Genomic DNA, 27,945 nt, shown 5'->3' on the forward strand with positions numbered 1-27,945 from the left:
GTTAACTCACTATGGTACTCATTTAATCACTATGAATACTTCTTTGGGACTGAAATTATACCTGTATGCTAGTGGATCATACGGGTGAAAAAATGTTGAACAAAGCTGGCCTCTCTTCTCTTATATTATCCAATAGTCCAGTCCTTTAGCTTAAAGGAACAAGAAAGAACACATAGTAACCAACCTAGATGCATTTGATTAAAATCTGGATGTTATTATATGACTGGAACTTGTAATCATAACTTCTCTTTCCCTGATAAAGAAGGCACATAAAGTTTTAACATCAATTTAAAAAAACCCAACAATATTGAATGGAGATTGTTAGTACAAAAGAACACAGCCAAATCTAATCCGTGTTAGAATACATGACAAAAACTCAATAGTATAGCAGCAACTGTAACAATTAAACTGAATATATATCTTGGGTTACCTCTCAAGATTAGTCCCTATATTTCTTTACCTGAATGATTCAATAATCAGTTAGAATTATGACCTAGCATTAGCATAAACAAGGGTCAGTTTTTACAGATCAGGCAGTTCGTAACTTGTGTAAATAGCACTATTGTGTGTGTATTTTATGAAATTTACACATACACAAGACGACAGATACATATCATTAAAATAAATGAAGCCATCTGAAAAAATAACATACCATATATATAACATTACCACCATGGTCACAAAGTGCACAAACATCCAAACCATCCGTTTCTTCAGCCTCTTCATTAGATTTGTCTATCATATCACTATCAGTTCCAAGAACAAGAAGTTTCAGCGGTTCAAAATCATTAGCTTCTTGAAATAAAGTAGAAAAAATCATTAAAAATACACAAGGTTGGACACAAGAACATAAATATACACTATTTAAAAGGATTCAAAATACACATTCAGGAAATTTTAACCATGGATTCAAATTCCGAATGCTATCAAGTAACATTGAGCAAAACTCCAAAATCTACAGTCTGGTCTGTCTGCAAAATGCTATAAGTACTGAAATCAAACTATAAACAACAAAAGGTCTTACTGGCAAAAGACTCAATTTCCAAACTAAAACCAGTAAGGCAAACCATCCGCAACTGAAAAGAGAAAATAAGAACACTGGTTAGAAATCATCTCTGCAAAACAAAAACCAAAATCAGAAACAACATAGAAAACCTAATTATATTTAAGGCTCCCCGGTTCAAAAACCCTCCTAGTCCTAATGGGGTTTAGCGAGGTTAAATATATACAGTCTTATTCTCAGCAGATCCAACATATATGAATATCTACTTATCATAATCTGTACATTAGAATATATGCTCCATACAATGCACGAATTTAGTAAATTAAAAGAATTAGGGCTCCAAAACAATCAGAGGAATATTTTACAAATAAACTGTTGGTAAGAAATTAAATTAAAAGGTTCACTCACTATGCTACTCATTTAATCACTATGAATACTTCATTGGGACTGAAATCAAACCTGTATGCTACTGGATCATACAGGTGTAAAAATGTTGAACAAAGCTGGCCTCTCTTCTCTTATATCCTGCTACAAATAGTCCTGTCCTTTAGCTGAAAGGAACAAGAAAGAATACATAGTTACCAACCTAGACGCATTTGATTAAAAACTGGATGTTATTATATGACTGGAACTTGTAATCATAACTTCTTGTTCCCTGATAAAGAAGGCACATAAAGTTTTAACATCAATTTAAAAAAACCCAACACAATTGAATGGATATTGTTAGTACAAAAGAACACGGCCAAATCTAATCAGTGTTGGAATACATGACAAAAATTCAATAGTATAACAGCAACTGTAGGAAACAATAAATTTGAATATATATCTTGGGTTACCTCTCAAGATTAGTCCTTATATTTCTTTACCTGTATTATTCAAGTTGCATGAACCATTCTTGGCACAGTTACTTTTATAACATATTTTTTCCATTCAGCTCATTATGTCACACGCCAAGATACAATCTTATGGAAAACAAGAATTTGGTCAAGAAAAAGGGCTTCCCAAGAATTTGGTCAAGAAAAAGCGCTTCCCAATGTGCTCGGCAGGCATGCAAATTTTAGGGGAAAATAAAAACACTAAACAAGAAAAGCTTGACTCATTAGAAAGTCTAGTTTTACAGAATCATCAAAATGCAATGGTATTTACTTCTCGGCTACTTTGTGAGATGAGTAACTCATTCTCATCGATTAGAATGAAAGACAAAGAAAATTGTAACATTAATAAAAAAAAAAAAACAGGTTTGTGCGAATGATTAAGAAAAAGCATTTTCAAGGCTATAAGAAAAAGCGTTTGAAAGGCTATAAGAAAAAGCAAAAAGCAGACGAACAGAAGAGGGTTTAGTTTTGACCTGGATTGGAATAAGCAAGGCACAAGAAGAATCAGCTTCTTCGGGGTTTGCTAGGCTTTGGCTGTGGGATATTGCAGGCGAGAGAGAGAAAAAAAGACCCTTTAATGTACGCTTTAGAGGGAGAAAAAAATAGAGAATGCTAAAGAACACTTGTAATTGTAATGTTTTTTTCTTTTTTCAACTAGGAATGTCTACATATAACGAACCTTCTTAGGAAAAATATCTATTCATATATATCTTTTACCATTGATTATATCCTCTTGATTTTCTTTCTTTCATCATTTATTATATACTCTTGATTTTCTTTCTTTCATCATTTATTATATACTCTTGATTTTCTTTCTTTCAATCATTTATTATATTTTCTTTATTTATAATTAATTATAATTTCTTCTTATGATTCGAAAATATGTAATTAGTAAAACATTCATTAATGAACCATATCAAATTTTAATTTAAAGATCAAGAAAATACAAGAAAGAAAGAAGTAATCATTGTGAATTCATTAGATATGAAGACAATTCCTTCAAGTAGTTATATTTTAATTTATAAGATAAAATAATCCTATTTTATTATAAATATTAAATCAGAATCATGCATGAGGTTAAAAGATGGTTACAAATTTTCTTAGATGTCATTCAAAATAGATTTTTAATATAAAATAAAAGCAGGAGTTATATTTTTATTTTGTAAATAAATTAAGTGAAAAGAACCCAGACTTATAAGAAATGTTCAGGTTATTAAAATTTTATACATAAGATTATATCCATACAATAATTTAAGATAAAAGCTGTGTGAGAAAAGCAGCCAAATAGAACAAGGGGTGAAAGAGGAATAAAACTAATCACAGTGATTTACTATGTGATTGAAGTACTGGACCAATGGATTTGATTAGGAAAACAAAACAAAAAAGTGTAAATGTCAATAATGCATAATAATATTAACAAGATATGGAGCTTCAGACTCCACCAGCCTTGATAATCTATCTCTCGAACCTTAACTCGAAGTCTTTTTACTTATGTACTAGTCATCTTAATGATTTTTTACTTGAAGGTATCTCAGTCTTTTTACTTATAAAATAGTCATCTTACTCATTTTTTACTTATGTGGGCGGGGGCTTTAGACTCCATGAATCCCATAATTCCCCCTTCTTACTTTAACGCAAATCCTAACCCTAACTTTAACACAAACCCTAACCCCAAAGCTAACCCTAATTGTAACCCTAACCATATAATTTTCCCCTCAAATCTTAACATTAATCCTAACTCTAAATATTTCAATGGATCTTTCAACTTACATACAAGTCATCTTATAGACTTTTTACTCGATGTGCGGTTCAAACACCATGATTCCTAATAATCTCTCCCTTGTACCCCAACTATAACCGTAACCATAACCCTACCATATACATAAATCGAACCCTAACCCTAAATAAGTACGAGAGTCTTTTTACTTACATACTAGTTGTCTTAATAATTTTTTTACCCGACCCTAAATAAGTGTGAGAGTCTTTTTACTTACATAGTAGTCGTCTTAATAATTTTTTTACCCGACGTGGGGTTTCACAGTCCATGAATACCACTAATTTCCCCCTCATATCCTAACCATAACTCTAACCCTAACCATAACCATAGCCCTAACCCTACATACATATATTTCAGCAAGCTCATCACGGATGGTGCAGTAATGTTAAGAACCAAATCAAAATATGCATTAGAATTAGTAGACATATACTCCTTCCAAAAATTCATTATAACATCCAAGTAAAATAACTATATCACAACATCATCCATAACTGAACTGATAGGGATAAGAATAAGAAAGGATGGGTAGTTTATGAGAGGAGGAATAGGAGGAAATGAATATAACAAACTAACAGTTAGGACAGTTAGGACAGTTTTGGTGAGATTGTAAGATTGTATAAATAGCGGCTGAGTAGAAGGGATTAGGGGACTTTTGATTGCTTAGTTGCTTACGGGTTTATACCTGTGGAAGAGGGTTATGCCTCTGCGGTTGATTGTACAGATATTATACTTGTGAATAACATTCAGACTTCTCTTTCTTTCTTTCTTTTTGTGTTTTCTGGGTAGGAAGGGAGTCTTGAAAGTGGGTTCCCAATTTAGGAACCCAACATTTGGTCTGACCTGCCGCATCCATATCGAGGAGTGTTCGCGCGTGGAGATGGAGGGAAGAATGGTGGTGGTCGAAGGGCACTTAGAGGCGGTGGAAGTGGCAATAGCTGAGACAAAGGCTGATACGGCGGCGATACGCCAGGACGTCCAAGCGATCTTGAAAGCGATGGGAGAACGTATACCCATTAACCAAGGACAGCGAAAGGGGGAGAGTCAGTCGTCGGTGAACGATAATGGCGGTGGTCTGAATGGCGGAAGAGGAAATGGGGGAGAAGGTAACCAAGGAGGGATGAGCCAGTGGAGGAAGCGAGTCGAATTACCCATGTTTGAGGGGGGCGAACCGTGGGTATGGATCGGCCGAGCGGAGAAGTTTTTCGAAGTCCAGAAGGTGGCAGAGGAGGAGAAGTTGGAATTGGCCTTTATTAGCATGGATGGCTACGCCGGAAGCTGGTTCCGATTCTGGCGAGAGAAAACCAAGACCCTGTCTTGGGAGGGGCTGAAGAGGGCGCTGGGTATCCGATTTGGGGGAGGAACCAGAGGAACGGTGTATGAGAGACTCTCCACCATACGACATACGGGATCGGTGGGGGAATACATACGTGATTTTGAAGTTCTGGTGGGGCAAACGACCCAGATACCTGAGGAGCACATCATGGGGTATTTTCTGTCCGGTTTAAGAGAAGAAGTGAGCGATCATGTCCGGCCTCATGATCCACCGGATTTGATGACCGCTATGCGGGTGGCGAGAGATGTGGAAAAACTGTGCGCGAAGACGGGAGGAGGATGGATATCCAAGAATCCATGTTCTTGGGGAAAAACATAGGGATCGGTAATGAAGGTGGAGACGAATCGCGAACCAGCGGGACAAGCGGGACCAGCGAGGGTGGCCACAAGAAGCGAACTCAGTCGCGAGGTACAGGGACGAGGGGGGACCGCAGAGAGTGTAGGGTCGGTCAGGCGTGAGACGAACCAGGGAAGTGGTGTTGCCAGGCCTAATGTAGAGGGAAGAGGAAGAAGCGTCCGAAACTTACCCTATTCGGAATTCATAAAAAGAAGGGAAGAGGGAAGGTGTTTCCGATGTGGGGGACCTTTTAGCCCAGGTCATAGATGTCCAGAAAGAGGATTGAGGATGTTGATTCTGGCAGAAGAGGAGGAGGAAGATGGGAATGAAGCAACAAATGAGATGGACAAGTCCCAGATGGAGTTATCAGCTTTTTCAGCATGGGGTTGACGTCCCCTAAAACAATGAAATCAAGAGGAAGCATAGGGGGTCGAGAAGTGCTGGTTCTCATTGACAGTGGAGCCAGTCACAACTTCATACGCCAGGAGTTAGTGGAGGAAATGGGAATCACAGTAAGGGATACCCCGCCTTACAGGGTCAGCTTGGGAGACGGATATCAAAAAAAGACAAGGGGCTGCTGTGAGAAGGTGAAGATTGTGTTGGGCGAAGTGGAAGTGGTAGAGAGGTTCCACTTGTTTGAGCTAGGAGGGGTGGACGTAATATTAGGAGTGGATTGGTTGGAGAAGTTAGGAGAAGTGACCCTGGACTGGAGTAAATTGACCATGGCGTATCAACAGCTAGGGAGGAAGGTAAGGATTCAGGGGGATCCAACATTAGAAAGGAAGATGGTGGAACCGCGTGCTTTACTAAAAATGACCGAGGTAGAGATTTGGTTGTTGGTCTGGGAGTTTGGATCTTTAGATTCAAAGGAGGAAGGTGAGAACTATCAGAGTTTAACAGAAGGACAAGGAAAAGAAACAGAGTTGTTGTTGAGCCAGTACAAGGGGGTGTTTGCGGATCCAGTGGGGCTACCTCCTGATCATGGCATGGTGCATCACATACCTCTCAAAGTGGGGAGAGCACCTTGAACATGTTGCTATTGTGTTGGCCACTCTAGAGCAGAACAATTGGGTGGCAAACCGAAAGAAGTGTGAATTCGGGCGGACTCAGATTAAGTACTTGGGTCATGCTATATCGAGCAAGGGAGTAGAGATGGATCCTGAGAAGGGGCAACGTGGGAAGATGAAGTTGCTATCAAAGAACAGTACCCCGATTTCAACCTTGGGGACAAGGTTGAACTTCAGGGAGAGGGCAATGTTAGGAATGAGAAGAGTTGGAGAGTTTATGAGAGAAGGAAGAGAAATGGTTAGTTAAGCAACCCAACTGCTTATTGCAGTTGGGTAGGGCGGGAATAACGGTTGTATAAATAGTGGAGGGGTTAGTAGTTAAAGGACTTTTGGTAGTTTGTTTGTTAACAGGATTAAGCCTGTGAAAGGGGTTAAGCCCTTGTTACTGTGAGTGTACAGACATTACCTTTGTGAATAATATTCAGTTCTGTTTCTCTTTCTAGTTTTTCTTGGCGCCTAAGAGGTGTTTTTAGAGGTTCTTGAATAGGTTTCTTAATCGAAAACCTATCATACTCATACTGCAAGCAACTACAACAACTCCATTTGCTTATCTCTCTCTCTTTGAGCTAAGCACTATGCTTGACTGATTTTAGCAATAGAGTCTATGAGTCGGTACACAGCTTAATTTGGTAGGGTTTCATAAATTTCTAAACAAAAATGATTTAATTGGATCTTGTTGCATCCATTTGATTAATTCAAGATGCTGGAAAAAACATATTCTCTTTTAAAGTGTGATGTGAGTCATACCTAATCAAAACTCACTTAAGGAGCTCAACAACTTAAAATGCTCATAATAATTGCAAAAATCAGGCAAATCCAGTCACCGTCAGCTTGCAAGATCTCAATGTTGATGGTCTAACCTTCGTAACCTATGTAGACAGTCTAATCACAATGGACCTTTTGAGTTTTGATGATAATTTTGCGTATCCTTTATATTTTAGGAGAGTCTACTATACTTTATCTTTATATTTTTAAAAAACCTATTATTTTATTTCCATATATATATATATATATATATATATATATATATTGACTTTGTAAACATGTAAATCATTGTTTACGTTCATTTTATTCAAAACCTAATTATAATTTTGAAAATATTTATTATTTCTTTCTTCAATCTATAAATCTCTTTTAATAAAGACAAAGAAACAACGTCCCATACGCATGGATTTAAAACTAGTAAACATCTATTAGTAAGAAAAGATAGTTACCTGTTCCCTTGAGAAGTTACCAACACAACCTCCCTCACTAAGTGTCCTCACACCAACAATCCAGAGATCCTCTTGAATTGGAACTTTCTTCTGCCACCAACAATCAGCCTTATCACACCACTTTATGTTTCAGTTTAGGATATCTGTCAACCATAAAAGGCATTAATAATAGGAAACTGGAAGTTTAGTTTAGGTCAAATAATGTCTCCTTACAATCCATTGTTGCAAAAAAGAACAAACAAGGAAGTAGAAGAGTAGTGGACTTAAGAAATGCATGTAGACCTAGTCAGCAAATTTAAATACACAATGCTGAGCACAATAACATGGCAAAGGAGAATAAGGTGCTAATTTCATGAGAATCTGATGTAAACTGACATCAAATACCTTATAGTTAACGAGAATTCCATTTGAAAAGACAGTGATAGGTTATACCAGTTTCTGCATCAGGAAGCCTTGTAGCATCAGTTTTAGGATTTACATGAATAAAAGTCTGCGCAGTTTTTTCAGTTCTGGTAGCTTAGATGATTGTATCAGCTCTTTTGGCACCTCTGCTGCAGCAATATCAGCTCCACATTCAATGGCAGCTTATGGTTTCGTGAAACTAGAGTAGGAGCCTTTAGCAGCAGCTGCCGCTGTGTCACTTTCAGGAAACAGAACAGCATCAGTGTTTTTATGAAAAAGTCAGCTTCAGCAGCCTCATCAATATCAAACAGGAAAAAGGGGAAAGCTTATGATCAAAACGAAAAAAAGAAAAGACAGTGATAAATATAGAAGTTTCATCTTAGAACCTATATCAGGGTCCACACATACTCTTATGCTGGAGAAACAATAACACTCTTATCTTCTGCCTGCAAAGAGTCAAGAGCTATCAAAGAACCAAAAACAATAACTCACAGAAAAATTTCAAAACAACAACCAATAATGCTGTGAATGAAAGTGAGAAGGAAAACTAAGGATTAGCAATAATACTGTAACAGTTGCAAACACGGATAAACACACGGATTGGAGGCATGGAAATAAACTCCCATCTGCAAATGCTAAAACCTCTGAAACACAAGCCAAGACAATGAGTTTGAGGGTAAGGGTTAGGGTTATAATTCATTATATACAACTAGAGAGCATACTAGAGATGTCACATCAACCAGAAATATTGTCAAATTATATATATACAGGAGTGCAAGCCTTCCCTTACAAATAAATTTTAGGAGGTTATGTTCAGCTTAAAGTGCACTTTCTCAGATATATAAATGTTGAAAGGTTGTCTTAATTGCAGCCTCAAAGGTGTTGATTAGTCCAATATTAACCTTTCAAGTCAAATGAAACATGTGAAGTTTGTGTAATTTTAACCTTTCAAGTCAATTTTGTGGACTTAAGTTAACTCTAAAGCCCAAAATTCTAAGAATAATAATACCTTTTAATTCTAAAAAATAGTAAGTATTTATTAAGTATAATTAGAAACTATCAAACTCATTCAATAAAAAAATTATACACATCAGACAGTTTGAATTTTTCTATTAATAGTTTAATGTAATACTAATGTTTCCAATATAATATTAAAAATATTACAAACTCTAGTAAAGTAACATCAAGAGTCCATGGAGAAATTTATCTTATTCATATTTGAGTTTGTTATTGATATGAATTAATTATGCTAGAGATATGATTAGATAACATTAGAAATATGATTTGATTACAGTAAATAGGGAAACATGATGTGATAACAAAATATTTAACCATATTTAACAAAACATAATGAATGAACAAAGGAAGGGGGACATTATAATTGATAAAGCAGGGTGGTATGGGTAACGGTAGGTAGATGCACCTCCATCTCAACCCATCCATTAGATGAAGGTTTCGTCATAATCAAATATGCTTTTGGAGACTTCGAAGGATGCATCGCAGGAAAGGGCCCCAAACAAAGATAGATAAGCAAATGCAAACTTTTGGGGTCTGGGTTTCAAGGCTTAGTGCTATGATTAGGGTTTAGGTTTAAAGTTAGGGTTTGGGGTTAGCGTTTGGTTTTAGGGGTTAATGTTTAAGATTTTTGGTTAAGATTATGGCTTATGGTTATGGTATATGTTTAGGGTTTATGGTTTGGGTTAGGGCATAAGGGTTAGTGTTAGGTTTACGGTTAGAATTAGGGTTATGGTTATGGTTAGGGGTCAGCGTTATGGTTTAGGGTTTATGATTTATGATTTAGAGTAAGGGTTGGGGTTTAAGGTTATGGGTTGTGGTTTGGGTTTAGGAGGTAGGGTGATGATTATAGTTATGGTTTAGGGGTTAGGGTTATGGCTTATGGTCTAGGATTGATGGTTTAGATTTTTGGATTTACAATTAGGGTTAATGCTTAAGGTTAGTTAAGTAGGATTTAGAGTTTAGAGTTATGGTTAGGTTGTAGGGCATAGGATTAATGTTTAGGGTTTGGGTTTAAAGGTTAGGGGTTATGCTTAGGGTCATGGGTTAGGGTGTATGGTTTAGGGTTTATGATTAGGGTTAGTTAACAAGTGTTTAGGATTTAAGTTTAGGAGTTATGGTTTATGGTTTAAGAGTTAGGGTTTATGATTTAGGGGTTATTGTTAGCAATATATGAGTAGGGTTTAGTGTTTAGAGTTAGAGTTATCATTAGGGTTTAGGGTCATGATTGGTGTTCAGGGTTATGGTTAGAATTTAGGCTTTTGGGTGAGGGGTTGAGGGCTTAGGTTGGGGCTATTCTTTAGGGTTAGGGTTTAAATTTAGGGTAAGGGTTATTGATTAGAGTTAAGGTTTAGGATTAGTTAACTACATTTCATAAACTAGGGTTAGTTAACTAGGGTTAGTTAACTAGGGTTTGCTAACTAGGGTGTGTTAACTAGGGTTAGTTAGTTGAGGAGTTCTTTAACAATGTCAGACATAAAGCGAGGTCATGGTTTGCTGTCCTAGAAAAGCCCACCAACATCAATTCATATTACAATTAATATAAAATCACATTACAAACTCCTACTATCAATAATATAAGTACACTACTGTTAGAATATATTTACTATCGAACTTTGGTAAAATCAAATAAACTCCGTACAATGCACGAATTTAGTAAAGGAAGAGAATTTAGTAAAGGAAGAGAATTTGGTAAAATCAAATAAACTCACTATGGTACTCATTTAATCACTATGAATACTTCTTTGGGACTGAATCATACCTGTATGCTAGTGGATCATACGGGTGAAAAAATGTTGAACAAAGCTGGCCTCTCTTCTCTTATATTATCCAATAGTCCAGTCCTTTAGCTTAAAGGAACAAGAAAGAACACATAGTAACCAACCTAGATGCATTTGATTAAAATCTGGATGTTATTATATGACTGGAACTTGTAATCATAACTTCTCTTTCCCTGATAAAGAAGGCACATAAAGTTTTAACATCAATTTAAAAAAACCCAACAATATTGAATGGAGATTGTTAGTACAAAAGAACACAGCCAAATCTAATCCGTGTTAGAATACATGACAAAAACTCAATAGTATAGCAGCAACTGTATGAAACAATTAAACTGAATATATATCTTGGGTTACCTCTCAAGATTAGTCCCTATATTTCTTTACCTGAATGATTCAATAATCAGTTAGAATTATGACCTAGCATTAGCATAAACAAGGGTCAGTTTTTACAGATCAGGCAGTTCGTAACTTGTGTAAATAGCACTATTGTGTGTGTATTTTATGAAATTTACACATACACAAGACGACAGATACATATCATTAAAATAAATGAAGCCATCTGAAAAAATAACATACCATATATATAACATTACCACCATGGTCACAAAGTGCACAAACATCCAAACCATCCGTTTCTTCAGCCTCTTCATTAGATTTGTCTATCATATCACTATCAGTTCCAAGAACAAGAAGTTTCAGCGGTTCAAAATCATTAGCTTCTTGAAATAAAGTAGAAAAAATCATTAAAAATACACAAGGTTGGACACAAGAACATAAATATACACTATTTAAAAGGATTCAAAATACACATTCAGGAAATTTTAACCATGGATTCAAATTCCGAATGCTATCAAGTAACATTGAGCAAAACTCCAAAATCTACAGTCTGGTCTGTCTGCAAAATGCTATAAGTACTGAAATCACCTCTGCAAAACAAAAACCAAAATCAGAAACAACATAGAAAACCTAATTATATTTAAGGCTCCCCGGTTCAAAAACCCTCCTAGTCCTGATGGGGTTTACGGAGGTTAAATATATACAGTCTTATTCTCAGCATATCCAACATATATGAATATCTACTTATCATAATCTGTACATTAGAGTATATGCTCCGTACAATGCACGAATTTAGTAAATTAAAAGAATTAGGGCTCCAAAACAATCAGAGGAATATTTTACAAATAAACTGTTGGTAAGAAATTAAATTAAAAGGTTCACTCACTATGCTACTCATTTAATCACTATGAATACTTCATTGGGACTGAAATCAAACCTGTATGCTACTGGATCATACAGGTGTAAAAATGTTGAACAAAGCTGGCCTCTCTTCTCTTATATCCTGCTACAAATAGTCCTGTCCTTTAGCTGAAAGGAACAAGAAAGAATACATAGTTACCAACCTAGACGCATTTGATTAAAAACTGGATGTTATTATATGACTGGAACTTGTAATCATAACTTCTTGTTCCCTGATAAAGAAGGCACATAAAGTTTTAACATCAATTTAAAAAAACCCAACACAATTGAATGGAGATTGTTAGTACAAAAGAACACAGCCAAATCTAATCAGTGTTGGAATACATGACAAAAATTCAATAGTATAACAGCAACTGTAGGAAACAATAAATTTGAATATATATCTTGGGTTACCTCTCAAGATTAGTCCTTATATTTCTTTACCTGTATTATTCAAGTTGCATGAACCATTCTTGGCACAGTTACTTTTATAACATATTTTTTCCATTCAGCTCATTATGTCACACGCCAAGATACAATCTTATGGAAAACAAGAATTTGGTCAAGAAAAAGGGCTTCCCAAGAATTTGGTCAAGAAAAAGCGCTTCCCAATGTGCTCGGCAGGCATGCAAATTTTAGGGGAAAATAAAAACACTAAACAAGAAAAGCTTGACTCATTAGAAAGTCTAGTTTTACAGAATCATCAAAATGCAATGGTATTTACTTCTCGGCTACTTTGTGAGATGAGTAACTCATTCTCATCGATTAGAATGAAAGACAAAGAAAATTGTAACATTAAAAAAAAAAACCAGGTTTGTGCAAATGATTAAGAAAAAGCATTTTCAAGGCTATAAGAAAAAGCGTTTGAAAGGCTATAAGAAAAAGCAAAAAGCAGAAGAACAGAAGAGGGTTTAGTTTTGACCTGGATTGGAATAAGCAAGGCACAAGAAGAATCAGCTTCTTCGGGTTTTGCTAGGCTTTGGCTGCGGGATATTGCAGGCGAGAGAGAGAAAAAGACCCTTTAATGTACGCTTTAGAGGGAGAAAAAAATAGAGAATGCTAAAGAACACTTGTAATTGTAATGTTTTTTTCTTTTTTCAACTAGGAATGTCTACATATAACGAACCTTCTTAGGAAAAATATCTATTCATATATATCTTTTACCATTGATTATATCCTCTTGATTTTCTTTCTTTCATCATTTATTATATACTCTTGATTTTCTTTCTTTCCTCATTTATTATATACTCTTGATTTTCTTTCTTTCAATCATTTATTATATTTTCTTTATTTATAATTAATTATAATTTCTTGTTATGATTCGAAAATATGTAATTAGTAAAACATTCATTAATGAACCATATCAAATTTTAATTTAAAGATCAAGAAAATACAAGAAAGAAAGAAGTAATCATTGTGAATTCATTAGATATGAAGACAATTCCTTCAAGTAGTTATATTTTAATTTATAAGATAAAATAATCCTATTTTATTATAAATATTAAATCAGTATCACGCATGAGGTTAAAAGATTGTTACAAATTTTCTTAAATGTCATTCAAAATAGATTTTTAATATAAAATAAAAGCAGGAGTTATATTTTTATTTTGTAAATAAATTAAGTGAAAAGAACCCAGACTTATAAGAAATGTTCAGGTTATTAAAATTTTATACATAAGATTATATCCATACCATAATTTAAGATAAAAGCTGTGTGAGAAAAGCAGCCAAATAGAACAAGGGGTGAAAGAGGAATAAAACTAATCACAGTGATTTACTATGTGATTGAAGTACTGGACCAATGGATTTGATTAGGAAAACAAAACAAAAAAGTGTAAATGTCAATAATGCATAATAATATTAACAAGATATGGAGCTTCAGACTCTACCAGCCTTGATAATCTATCTCTCGAACCTTAACCCGAAGTCTTTTTACTTATATACTAGTCATCTTAATGATTTTTTACTTGAAGGTATCTGAGTCTTTTTACTTATAAAATAGTCATCTTACTCATTTTTTACTTGATGTGGGCGGGGGCTTTAGACTCCATGAATCCCATAATTCCCCCTTCTTACTTTAACGCAAATCCTAACCCTAACTTTAACACAAACCCTAACCCCAAACCTAACCCTAATTGTAACCCTAACCATATAATTTCCCCCTCAAATCTTAACATTAATCCTAACTCTAAATATTTCAATGGATCTTTCAACTTACATACAAGTCATCTTACAGACTTTTTACTCGATGTGCGGTTCAAACACCATGATTCCTAATAATCTCTCCCTTGTACCCCAACTATAACCGTAACCATAACCCTACCATATACATAAATCGAACCCTAACCCTAAATAAGTACGAGAGTCTTTTTACTTACATACTAGTTGTCTTAATAATTTTTTTACCCGACCCTAAATAAGTATGAGAGTCTTTTTACTTACATACTAGTCGTCTTAATAATTTTTTTACCCGACATGGGGTTTCACAGTCCATGAATACCACTAATTTCCCCCTCATATCCTAACCATAACTCTAACCCTAACCATAACCATAGCCCTAACCCTACATACATATATTTCAGCAAGCTCATCACGGATGGTGCAGTAATGTTAAGAACCAAATCAAAATATGCATTAGAATTAGTAGACATATACTCCTTCCAAAAATTCATTATAACATCCAAGTAAAATAACTATATCACAACATCATCCATAACTGAACTGATAGGGGTAAGAATAAGAAAGGATGGGTAGTTTATGAGAGGAGGAATAGGAGGAAATGAATATAACAAACTAAGAGTTAGGACAGTTAGGACAGTTTTGGTGAGATTGTAAGATTGTATAAATAGCGGCTGAGTAGAAGGGATTGGGGGACTTTTGATTGCTTAGTTGCTTACGGGTTTATACCTGTGGAAGAGGGTTATGCCTCTGCGGTTGATTGTACAGATATTATACTTGTGAATAACATTCAGACTTCTCTTTCTTTCTTTCTTTTTGTGTTTTCTGGGTAGGAAGGGAGTCTTGAAAGTGGGTTCCCAATTTAGGAACCCAACATTTGGTCCGACCTGCCGGATCCATATCGGGGAGTGTTCGCGCGTGGAGATGGAGGGAACAATGGTGGTGGTCGAAGGGCACTTAGAGGTGGTGGAAGTGGCAATAGCTGAGACAAAGGCTGATACGGCGGCGATACGCCAGGACGTCCAAGCGATCTTGAAAGCGATGGGAGAACGTATACCCATTAACCAAGGACAGCGAAAGGGGGAGAGTCAGTCGTCGGTGAACGATAATGGCGATGGTCTGAATGGCGGAAGAGGAAATGGGGGAGAAGGTAACCAAGGAGGGATGAGCCAGTGGAGGAAGCGAGTCGAATTACCCATGTTTGAGGGGGGCGAACCGTGGGTATGGATCGGCCGAGCGGAGAAGTTTTTCGAAGTCCAGAAGGTGGCGGAGGAGGAGAAGTTGGAATTGGCCTTTATTAGCATGGATGGCTACGCCGGAAGCTGGTTCCGATTCTGGCGAGAGAAAACCAAGACCCTGTCTTGGGAGGGGTTGAAGAGGGCGTTGGGTATCCGATTTGGGGGAGGAACCAGAGGAACGGTGTATGAGAGACTCTCCACCATACGACATACGGGATCGGTGGGGGAATACATACGTGATTTTGAAGTTCTGGTGGGGCAAACGACCCAAATACCTGAGGAGCAGATCATGGGGTATTTTCTGTCTGGTTTAAGAGAAGAAGTGAGCGATCATGTCCGGCCTCATGATCCACCGGATTTGATGACCGCTATGCGGGTGGCGAGAGATGTGGAAAAACTGTGCGCGAAGACGGGAGGAGGATGGATATCCAAGAATCCAAGTTCTTGGGGAAAAACATAGGGATCGGTAATGAAGGTGGAGACGAATCGCGAACCAGCGGGACGAGCGGGACCAGCGGAAAGTGTCGGTTCTGTAAACAAAGGTGCGACCCACGAGGGAAACCACAGGAGAGACAGCGGCAGCGGAAGCGGAAATGAAAGGAGTGTCCGCAATCTTCCCTACTCTGAGTACATCAAACGGAGGGAAGAGGGGAAATGTTTCAGGTGCGGCGGACCTTTTAGCCCCGGTCATCGTTATACGGAGAGGGGGATAAGAATGATGATTTTGGCTGAAGAGGAGGAAGAATCGAAAAATGACGGGGAGGATGAGCTGAACATCACCAAGATGGAGTTATCGGCCCTTTTTGCCGGTGGCCTCACGACGCCCCGAACGATGAAGCTACGAGGGAGAATGGGTCAACGTGAGGTATTGGTTTTAATTGACAGTGGCGCTAGCCACAATTTTATAAGTCGACGGGTGGTGAAGGAATTAGAGATGACGGTGGTGGAAACCCCACCGTATATGGTAAGCTTGGGAAAGCGGGTGCTGTGAAAAGGTGGCATTGGAGATAGGGGAAGCAGAAGTGGTCGAGCGCTTCTATATTTTTGAGTTGGGCGGAGTCGACGTGATTCTGGGGGTGGAATAGTTAGAAAAGCTCGGGAAAGTGGTGGTGGACTGGAAAGAATCAACGATGAAGTACCGACAGGGAGAGAGGAAGATAACAGTGAAAGGGGATCCCACTTTAGAACGAAGAGTGGTGGGCCCCAGAGCTTTACAGAAAATAGATGAGGTGGCAGTGTGGTTATTGGTTTGGGAATTGGGCTCGTATGAGACCCAGGCGAGCGGCCCAAATTGTTCGGGGCTTACTGAAAGACAAAAACATCATATGGAGAAGTTACTAAAATTTCATGACGTGGTATTCGCGGAGTTAGAGGGGTTGCCACCTAGCAGAGAGACGGTGCACCGAATCACCCTTAAAGAGGGCACAGGTCCGAACAATGTTCGTCCGTACCGATACCCACACGTGTTGAAAGATGAAATCGAGCAGCAAGTGACGGTGATGCTCCAGACGGGGGTGGTCCGACCAAGCCATAGCCCGTACTCGAGCCCAGTAATTTTAGTCAAGAAGAAAGATGGAAGCTGGCGCTTCTGCATCGATTACCGAGCCCTAAATCGAGCGACGGTGCCGGATAAATTCCCCATACTGGTGATAGAGGAGTTGCTGGATGAGTTAGGAGGGGCTACCTATTTTTCGAAGGTGGATTTGAAGGCCGGGTATCACCAAATCCGCATGGCTGAGAAGGATATAGAGAAGACGGCGTTCCGCACGCATCAGGGGCATTACGAGTTCGAGGTGATGCCTTTCGGACTCATCAACGCGCCGGCGACATTTCAGAGCACTATGAATCACCTCTTCGAGCCCTATTTGCGGAAGTTCGTGCTAGTTTTCTTCGACGACATCCTCGTTTACAGTAGAACCTGGGAGGAACACTTGGAGCATGTCGGAAGGGTCCTGGAAACGCTGAGTCGGGACAAGTGGGTGGCCAATCGGAAGAAGTGTGAGTTTGCGCAAACCCACGTTAAATACTTGGGACATATCATCTCGCAGAGAGGCGTGGAGATGGACGATGAAAAGATAAAGGTGGTGGTGGATTGGGAACGGCCAAAATCGGTAAAGAGTTTAAGGGGATTTTTGGGTCTGTCAGGGGTATTATCGGAGGTTTATTAGGGATTATGGCAAAATCGCCAGGCCTCTAACGGAACTGTTGAAAAAAGGGGGCTTTGCTTGGAACGAAAGGGCGGAAGAGGCATGGCAAACACTGAAGACAGCCGTCACGACCACCCAGGTGTTGTCCTTACCCGACTTTCAGCAACCTTTTCACATTGAGTGTGACGCGTCGGGTACAGGAGTGGGTGCTGTACTAATGCAAGGAAAAAAACCAATCGCTTTTTTTAGTAAGGCTTTATCTGAAGGAACTCTCAGCAAATCCATTTACGAGAAGGAATTGATGGCTCTTGTGTTAGCTATCCAGCATTGGCGTCCTTACCTACTGGGGCAGAAATTCATAGTGCACACTGACCAGAAGAGCCTCAGGTATCTATTGGAGCAAAGGATCACGACGCAGAATCAACAAAACTAGATAGCTAAACTATTGGGATATGATTTCGAAATTATGTATAAGATTGAGACGACCAACCGAGCTGTTGATGCTTTGTCTCGCATAGCGGAGGGTGAAAAAGAAGAGGACAAGGAACTGACGGTGATAGCCAGACCTTACTGGAGGAGGACGAAAGGCTACGAAAGGTGATTGAAGAGATTAAGGGGGATCCAAATTCTCACCCGGCGTACATGGTGGAACACGGAAGGTTGCATTACAAAGGGAGGTTAGTATTGTCTGCAAAGTCTTCGTGGTTACCTAGGCTAATGGCAAAATTCCACCAAACTCAAACGGGGGGCCACTCGGGAGTTTGCCGGACATACCGGAGGATAGCCCAGTCCTTATTTTGGTGAGATTGTAAGATTGTATAAATAGCGGCTGAGTAGAAGGGATTGGGGGACTTTTGATTGCTTAGTTGCTTACGGGTTTATACCTGTAGAAGAGGGTTATGCCTCTGCGGTTGATTGTACAGATATTATACTTGTGAATAACATTCAGACTTCTCTTTCTTTCTTTCTTTCTGTGTTTTCTAGGTAGGAAGGGAGTCTTGAAAGTGGGTTCCCAATTTACATACTAGTCGTCTTAATAATTTTTTTACCCGACATGGGGTTTCACAGTCCATGAATACCACTAATTTCCCCCTCATATCCTACCCATAACTCTAACCCTAACCATAACCATAGCCCTAACCCTACATACATATATTTCAGCAAGCTCATCACGGATGGTGCAGTAATGTTAAGAACCAAATCAAAATATGCATTAGAATTAGTAGACATATACTCCTTCCAAAAATTCATTATAACATCCAAGTAAAATAACTATATCACAACATCATCCATAACTGAACACAACAATCTCAGCATCAATACACTTCAACAGTATATCCAGAATATTTATACTTAATCCAACAACAACCTTTAACCACAATAATACCCAAACGACATAAAACAATATCTCCCAAGGCTATAAACTACTCAATCAACATTAACAAATGTCAAACAGCCAAGGATTTTTATACAGATTATACAGCAAAACAGCAAGGTATTTTATGCAGATTATACAGCAAAAACAACAAGATATTTCTGCAGAATCTTACAGCAAGAAAACAAAGATTTGATGCAGATTTTACAGCAATAAAGCAAAGCTTTTCTGCATAATTTTATAACTAAGACAGCAAAGGTTTTCTGCAGACTTTAATAAGGGAGAAATCAAGTTCATTAGTAAAACATTACCTGCTCTGGCCCTGCTACGAAGCCAAAAATCACAATTCAAGAATATCACTAGGATTATCATAAAGTTCATTCCCAAGGGAATCTTAATCACGGCCAATTCTAGCAAGAAAGTTTTTCCATTCCTCTGCAGTATATTATGAAAACAAGACACTATAAAAGTTATACACAAGAATGCATAGAGAATAACACAATAACCAATAATGGATTCTGGATCAGAACGGTGACCCCATAAATGGGGATATTGAGATGATTGCTAGTTTTTAATCACTGACTCTGTTACGAATGAGAAGAGTTGGAGAGTTTATGAGAGAAGGAAGAGAAATGGTTAGTTAAGCAACCCAACTGCTTATTGCAGTTGGGAAGGGCGGGAATAACTGTTGTATAAATAGTGGAGGGGTTAGTAGTTAAAGGACTTTTGGTAGTTTGTTTCTTAACAGGATTAAGCCTGTGAAAGGGGTTAACCCCTTGTTTCTGTGAGTGTACAGACATTACCTTTGTGAATAATATTCAGTTCTGTTTCTCTTTTTGCTTTTTCTTGGCGCCTAAGAGGTGTTTTTAGAGGTTCTTGAATAGGTTTCTTAATCGGAAACCTATCAATTGGTCTGACCTGCCAGATCCCAATTGGAGGAGTGGCGTGCACGAGTGATGGAGGGAAGAGTAGTGGCGGTTGAAGGTCAGTTAGAGGCGGTGGAGATCGTCGGGGCAGAGACGAAGGCAGATACGGGGGTTTTGAGACAAAACTACGAAGCGATGAGGCAGGATATCCAGGCGATCCTGAAGATGCTGGGGGATCGCAACCGCGATCCAAATGGAAATCGCCAAAGGGCTAGTGAGTCGTCTGTGAACGACAACGGTGGCGGAATCGAAGGAGATAGGGAGCGAAGAGGGGAAGGAAATCAAGAAGGCCCTCCCAATTGGAGGAAATGGGTAGAATTACCGGGATTTGAAGGGGGCGACCCATTGATTTGGATAAGTAGAGCAGAGAAATTCTTTGAGGTGCAGAAGGTGGCCGAGGACGAGAAAGTACAGTTGGCGTTCATCAGTATGGAAGGGTATGCAACGTACTGGTTTCGTTTTTGGAGAGAAAAAACAAGGAACAGATCGTGGGAAGGGTTGAAGAGAGCGTTGGTGATCAGATTTGGAGAAGGAGGATGAGGGTCCGTCTATGAGAGATTGGCCGCCATTAAACAAGTAGGGGCAGTGAGCGAATATGTTAGGGATTTCGAAGTGTTGGTGGGGCAGACGACGGGGATTCCGGAGGAACGACTCTTGGGATACTTTATGGCAGGGCTGCAAGAGGAGGTGAGCGATTTAGTGAGGCCCCATGACCCGCAGGATTTAATGACTGCTATGCGTATTGCTCGGGACGTACAAAAGTTGTGTTCCCAATCGAAGATCGGTGGGGGACAATCGACCAAGAATGCGAACGTTTGGGGAGGGACAGCGAGGGTGGCCACAAGAAGCGAACTCAGTCGCGAGGTACAGGGACGAGGGGGGACCGCAGAGAGTGTAGGGTCGGTCAGGCGTGAGACGAACCAGGGAAGTGGTGTTGCCAGGCCTAATGTAGAGGGAAGAGGAAGAAGCGTCCGAAACTTACCCTATTCGGAATTCATAAAAAGAAGGGAAGAGGGAAGGTGTTTCCTATGTGGGGGACCTTTTAGCCCAGGTCATAGATGTCCAGAAAGAGGATTGAGGATGTTGATTCTGGCAGAAGAGGAGGAGGAAGATGGGAGTGAAGCAACAAATGAGATGGACAAGTCCCAGATGGAGTTATCAGCTTTTTCAGCAGGGGGTTGACGTCCCCTAAAACAATGAAATCAAGAGGAAGCATAGGGGGTCGAGAAGTGCTGGTTCTCATTGACAGTGGAGCCAGTCACAACTTCATACGCCAGGAGTTAGTGGAGGAAATGGGAATCATAGTAAGGGATACCCCGCCTTACAGGGTCAGCTTGGGAGACGGATATCAAAAAAAGACAAGGGGCTGCTGTGAGAAGGTGAAGATTGTGTTGGGCGAAGTGGAAGTGGTAGAGAGGTTCCACTTGTTTGAGCTAGGAGGGGTGGACAGTAATATTAGGAGTGGAGTGGTTGGAGAAGTTAGGAGAAGTGACCCTGGACTGGAGTAAATTGACCATGGCGTATCAACAGCTAGGGAGGAAGGTAAGGATTCAGGGGGATCCAACATTAGATAAGGAAGATGGTGGAACCGGGTGCTTTACTAAAAATGACCGAGGTAGAGATTTGGTTGTTGGTCTGGGAGTTTGGATCTTTAGATTCAAAGGAGGAAGGTGAGAACTGTCAGAGTTTAACAGAAGGACAAGGAAAAGAAACGGAGTTGTTGTTGACCCAGTACAAGGGGGTGTTTGCGGATCCAGTGGGGCTACCTCCTGATCATGGCATGGTGCATCACATACCTCTCAAAGAGGGCAGGGATCCTGTAAATGTTAGGCCTTACAGGTACCCCCATGTGATGAAGGGGGAGATAGAGCAGCAAGTAAAGGAAATGCTAAAAACAGGGGAGATAGAGCAGCAAGTAAAGGAAATGCTCAAACCAGGGGTGATTAGACCCAGCCATAGTCCCTACTCGAGTCCGGTCATCTTAGTGAAGAAGAAAGACGACAGTTGGAGGTTTTGCGTCGATCACAGGGCGTTGAATCGTGCCACGGTGCCGGATAAATTCCCAATACCAGTAATTGAGGAGCTATTGGATGAGTTGAGGGTGGCTTGCTACTTTTCGAAGATTGATTTGAAAGCGGGTTATCATCAAATCCGTATGGGAGAGCAAGATGTCGAGAAGACGGCTTTTAGGACACACCAAGGGCATTATGAATTTATGGTAATGCCTTTCGGCCTTACGAATGCTTCCAGCTACATTCCAAAATGCCATGAACAACCTTTTCCAGCCTTATCTAAGGAAATACGTTTTGGTGTTCTTCGACGATATATTGGTTTACAGCACCACATGGGGAGAGCACCTTGAACATGTTGCTATTGTGTTGGCCACTCTAGAGCAGAACAATTGGGTGGCAAACCGAAAGAAGTGTGAATTCGGGCGGACTCAGATTAAGTACTTGGGTCATGCTATATCGAGCAAGGGAGTAGAGATGGATCCTGAGAAGGTGAGAGCTGTGACTGAATGGAGTAGGCCGAAAACGGTAAAAGGAGTGAGGGGATTTTTGGGTTTAGCTGGTTATTATAGGAGGTTTGTTAAAGACTATGGGAAGATTGCCAAGCCCCTGACTGAGCTACTGAAGAAAGGAGAGTTCTTATGGAATGAAAGGGCTGAAGAAGCCTTGCAACAACTGAAGAGGGCTATCACGACAACCCCGGTGTTATCTTTGACAGACTTCCAACAACCATTTCATATAGAGTGTGATGCCTCGGGTGTGGGCGTGGGGGCGGTTTTGACTCAGGGGGGAAGACCCATTGCCTATTTTGGTAAGGCGTTATCAGCAGGGACGTTGAGCAAATCAATTTATGAGAAGGAACTGATGGCTTTGGTATTGGCCATATAGCATTGGAGGCCTTACCTGTTGGGGCAAAGATTTGTGGTGCATACTGACCAGAGAAGCCCTCGCCATTTGTCAAAGCAGCGTATAACTACTCAAAACCAACAGAATTGGATTGCAAAATTGTTGGGATACGATTTTGAGATAGTATACAAAGCAGGGGCTACCAACCGATCGGCGGATGCCCTATCAAGGAGGTAAAAGAATTAGGAGTGATGGTCAGGCCATATTGGCAGGACTTTGGCGAGATCTTAAGAGAGGTGGAGGAAGATGACAGGTTGAAGAAGGTGATGGAGGATCTTAGGAGGGATCCAAATACCCATCCAGCGTATACCATTGAGCAGGACAGGTTACACTATAAAGGAAGGTTGGTTTTGTCAGCCAATTCCACGTGGATTCCCAGGTTGCTGGCAGAGTTCCATGTTACGCAGACGGGGGGCATTCGGGTGTTTATAGAACATATCGAGGTTGGCCCAATCCTTATATTGGATCGATATGAAGAAGAGGGTAACTGAGTATGTGGCGGGATGCTTGGTGTGTCAGCAGCACAAATACTTGTCCTCTTCTCCTCAAGGACTGCTGCAACCATTGCCAATTCCGAATGCCATTTGGGAAGAGTTAAGCATGGATTTTATAGTAAGGCTTCCAAAATCTCAGGGATTTGATGCTATACTAGTGGTAGTAGATCGCTTAAGTAAATACGGTCATTTTCTACCACTCAAGTATCCTTATTCAGCTAGAATGGTAGCGGAGTTATTCATCAAGGAAATTGTTAGGTTGCATGGCATTCCGAAATCAATCGTGAGTGATCGGGACCCCCTATTCCTCAGCATTTTTTGGCAGGAGCTATTAATAGGGCAGGGTACACAATTGAAAATGAGTACTGCTTATCACCCCGAGACCGACGGGCAAATGGAGGTTCTAAATCGTGTTTTGGAGGGATACCTTCGATGCTTCTGTTCAGAACAACCGAAAGGATGGATGATAGTCTTACCCTGGGCTGAGTATTGGTATAATACCAGTTATCAGGGAGCAATCCGATGTACACCGTTTGAAACGGTCCATGGACGACCGGCCACCTCCATCCCTGCAACGATTTATACCGGGAGAGGCATTGGTAGAGGCAGTGAATCAGGAGTTGCAGACACGGGATGAAGCTTTAAAGCAGATGAAGTTCCACTTGGAAAGGGCACAAGAGCTGATGGTAAAACAAGCCAACAAGTGGAGGAGACCTTCAAATGTTGAAGTGGGTGATTGGGTATACTTGAAGATAAGACCCCATCGACAATCTTCCATGCCAACCAAACTTCACCCAAAATTAGCAGCCAGATTTTTTGGTCCATTTCAGGTGATCCAGAGAGTGGGAGCAGTGGCCTATAAACTCCAGTTACCGGAGACAGCACGCATACACCCTGTCTTTCATGTATCACAATTAAAGAAGGCAATAGGGGAGCAGAAAGTGGAGGAGTTACCTCCAGACTTGCAGGCCGATGGACCCTCTTTTTGCCCCATCAGTGTTCGTGGGAGGAGAGTCACGCAGAGAGGGGAAGAGGACGTGTCACAGTTGTTAATTGAATGGCAGGATGGAGGGCAAGAAGGGGCAACGTGGGAAGATGATGTTGCTATCAAAGAACAGTACCCCGATTTCAACCTTGGGGACAAGGTTGAACTTCAGGGAGAGGGCAATGTTAGGAATGAGAAGAGTTGGAGAGTTTATGAGAGAAGGAAGATAAATGGTTAGTTAAGCAACCCAACTGCTTATTGCAGTTGGGAAGGGCGAGAATAACGGTTGTATAAATAGTGGAGGGGTTAGTAGTTAAAGGACTTTTGGTAGTTTGTTTGTTAACAGGATTAAGCTTGTGAAAGGGGTTAAGCCCTTGTTACTGTGAGTGTACAGACATTACCTTTGTGAATAATATTCAGTTCTGTTTCTCTTTCTAGTTTTTCTTGGCGCCTAAGAGGTGTTTTTAGAGGTTCTTGAATAGGTTTCTTAATCGAAAACCTATCATACTCATACTGCAAGCAACTACAACAACTCCATTTGCTTATCTCTGTCTCTTTGAGCTAAGCACTATGCTTGACTGATTTTAGCAATAGAGTCTATGAGTCGATACACAGCTTAATTTGGTAGGGTTTCATAAATTTCTAAACAAAAATGATTTAATTGGATCTTGTTGCATCCATTTGATTAATTCAAGATGCTGGAAAAAACATATTCTCTTTTAAAGTGTGATGTGAGTCATACCTAATCAAAACTCACTTAAGGAGCTCAACAACTTAAATGCTCATAATAATTGCAAAAATCAGGCAAATCCAGTCACCGTCAGCTTGCAAGATCTCAATGTTGATGGTCTAACCTTCGTAACCTATGTAGACAGTCTAATCACAATGGACCTTTTGAGTTTTGATGATAATTTTGCGTATCCTTTATATTTTAGGAGAGTCTACTATACTTTATCTTTATATTTTAAAAAACCTATTATTTTATTTCCATATATATATATATATATATATATATATATATATTGACTTTGTAAACATGTAAATCATTGTTTACGTTCATTTTATTCAAAACCTAATTATAAATTTGAAAATATTTATTATTTCTTTCTTCAATCTATAAATCTCTTTTAATAAAGACAAAGAAACAACGTCCCATACGCATGGATTTAAAACTAGTAAACATCTATTAGTAAGAAAAGATAGTTACCTGTTCCCTTGAGAAGTTACCAACACAACCTCCCTCACTAAGTGTCCTCACACCAACAATCCAGAGATCCTCTTGAATTGGAACTTTCATCTGCCACCAACAATCAGCCTTATCACACCACTTTATGTTTCAGTTTAGGATATCTGTCAACCATAAAAGGCATTAATAATAGGAAACTGGAAGTTTAGTTTAGGTCAAATAATGTCTCCTTACAATCCATTGTTGCAAAAAAGAACAAACAAGGAAGTAGAAGAGTAGTGGACTTAAGAAATGCATGTAGACCTAGTCAGCAAATTTAAATACACAATGCTGAGCACAATAACATGGCAAAGGAGAATAAGGTGCTAATTTCATGAGAATCTGATGTAAACTGACATCAAATACCTTATAGTTAACGAGAATTCCATTTGAAAAGACAGTGATAGGTTATACCAGTTTCTGCATCAGGAAGCCTTGTAGCATCGGTTTTAGGATTTACATGAATAAAAGTCTGCGCAGTTTTTTCAGTTCTGGTAGCTTAGATGATTGTATCAGCTCTTTTGGCACCTCTGCTGCAGCAATATCAGCTCCACATTCAATGGCAGCTTATGGTTTCGTGAAACTAGAGTAGGAGCCTTTAGCAGCAGCTGCCGCTGTGTCACTTTCAGGAAACAGAACAGCATCAGTGTTTTTATGCAAAAGTCAGCTTCAGCAGCCTCATTCAAATCACCTGCAATATCAAACAGGAAAAGGGGAAAGCTTATGATCAAAACGAAAAAAAGAAAAGACAGTGATAAATATAGAAGTTTCATCTTAGAACCTATATCAGGGTCCACACATACTCTTATGCTGGAGAAACAATAACACTCTTATCTTCTGCCTGCAAAGAGTCAAGAGCTATCAAAGAACCAAAAACAATAACTCACAGAAAAATTTCAAAACAACAACCAATAATGCTGTGAATGAAAGTGAGAAGGAAAACTAAGGATTAGCAATAATACTGTAACAGTTGCAAACACGGATAAACACACGGATTGGAGGCATGGAAATAAACTCCCATCTGCAAATGCTAAAACCTCTGAAACACAAGCCAAGACAATGAGTTTGAGGGTAAGGGTTAGGGTTATAATTCATTATACACAACTAGAGAGCATACTAGAGATGTCACATCAACTAGAAATATGGTCAAATTATATATATACATGAGTGCAAGCCTTCCCTTACAAATAAATTTTAGGAGGTTATGTTCAGCTTAAAGTGCACTTTCTCAGATATATAAATGTTGAAAGGTTGTCTTAATTGCAGCCTCAAAGGTGTTGATTAGTCCAATATTAACCTTTCAAGTCAAATGAAACATGTGAAGTTTGTGTAATTTTAACCTTTCAAGTCAATTTTGTGGACTTAAGTTAACTCTAAAGCCCAAAATTCTAAGAATAATAATACCTTTTAATTCTAAAAAATAGTAAGTATTTATTAAGTATAATTAGAAACTATCAAACTCATTCAATAAATAAATTATACACATCAGACAGTTTGAATTTTTCTATCAATAGTTTAATGTAATACTAATGTTTCCAATATAATATTAAAAATATTACAAACTCTAGTAAAGTAACATCAAGAGTCCATGGAGAAATTTATCTTATTCATATTTGAGTTTGTTATTGATATGAATTAATTATGCTAGAGATATGATTAGATAACATTAGAAATATGATTTGATTACAGTAAATAGGGAAACATGATGTGATAACAAAATATTTAACCATATTTAACAAAACATAATGAATGAACAAAGGAAGGGGGACATTATAATTGATAAAGCAGGGTGGTATGGGTAACGGTAGGTAGATGCACCTCCATCTCAACCCATCCATTAGATGAAGGTTTCGTCATAATCAAATATGCTTTTGGAGACTTCGAAGGATGCATCGCAGGAAAGGGCCCAAAACAAAGATAGATAAGCAAATGCAAACTTTTGGGGTCTGGGTTTCAAGGCTTAGTGCTATGATTAGGGTTTAGGTTTAAAGTTAGGGTTTGGGTTTAGGGTTTGGTTTTAGGGGTTAATGTTTAAGATTTTTGGTTAAGATTATGGCTTATGGTTATGGTATATGTTTAGGGTTTATGGTTTGGGTTAGGGCATAAGGGTTAGTGTTAGGTTTACGGTTAGAATTAGGGTTATGGTTATGGTTAGGGGTCAGCGTTATGGTTTAGGGTTTATGATTTATGATTTAGGGTAAGGGTTGGGGTTTAAGGTTATGGGTTGTGGTTTGGGTTTAGGAGGTAGGGTGATGATTATAGTTATGGTTTAGGGGTTAGGGTTATGGCTTATGGTTTAGGATTGATGGTTTAGATTTTTGGATTTACAATTAGGTGTAATGCTTAAGGTTAGTTAACTAGGATTTAGAGTTTAGAGTTATGGTTCGGTTGTAGGGCATAGGATTAATGTTTAGGGTTTGGGTT

At 39.1% G+C, this 27,945-nt stretch overlaps 1 long non-coding RNA gene across 2 annotated transcripts; it reads right to left on the minus strand.

Annotated features, from left to right (window-relative positions):
- Positions 1-571: 571 nt before the first annotated feature.
- On the minus strand, positions 572-27,866 carry LOC148198746 (uncharacterized). 2 transcript variants are annotated; one of them, XR_015786834.1, is made up of 12 exons: positions 26,484-27,866; positions 26,325-26,362; positions 25,888-26,212; positions 25,504-25,646; positions 12,076-12,167; positions 11,379-11,728; positions 10,784-11,219; positions 7,990-8,651; positions 7,606-7,748; positions 2,352-2,412; positions 1,463-1,554; positions 572-1,076 (listed from the first exon to the last, which is right to left on the minus strand). It is a non-coding gene; the product is annotated as an uncharacterized LOC148198746 (long non-coding RNA). The 2 variants fall into 2 exon arrangements; XR_015786835.1 differs by lacking the exons at positions 572-1,076; positions 1,463-1,554; positions 2,352-2,412; ... (1 more) ...; positions 7,990-8,651; positions 10,784-11,219 and having other exon boundaries at positions 11,298-11,728; positions 25,936-26,212.
- Between the last annotated feature and the right edge of the window lie 79 nt (positions 27,867-27,945).

This window comes from Vigna umbellata, chromosome 5 (genome assembly GCF_029865625.1).
Source record: "Vigna umbellata cultivar VRB3 chromosome 5, Vumbellata_1.0, whole genome shotgun sequence".
Lineage (NCBI taxonomy): Eukaryota > Viridiplantae > Streptophyta > Magnoliopsida > Fabales > Fabaceae > Vigna > Vigna umbellata.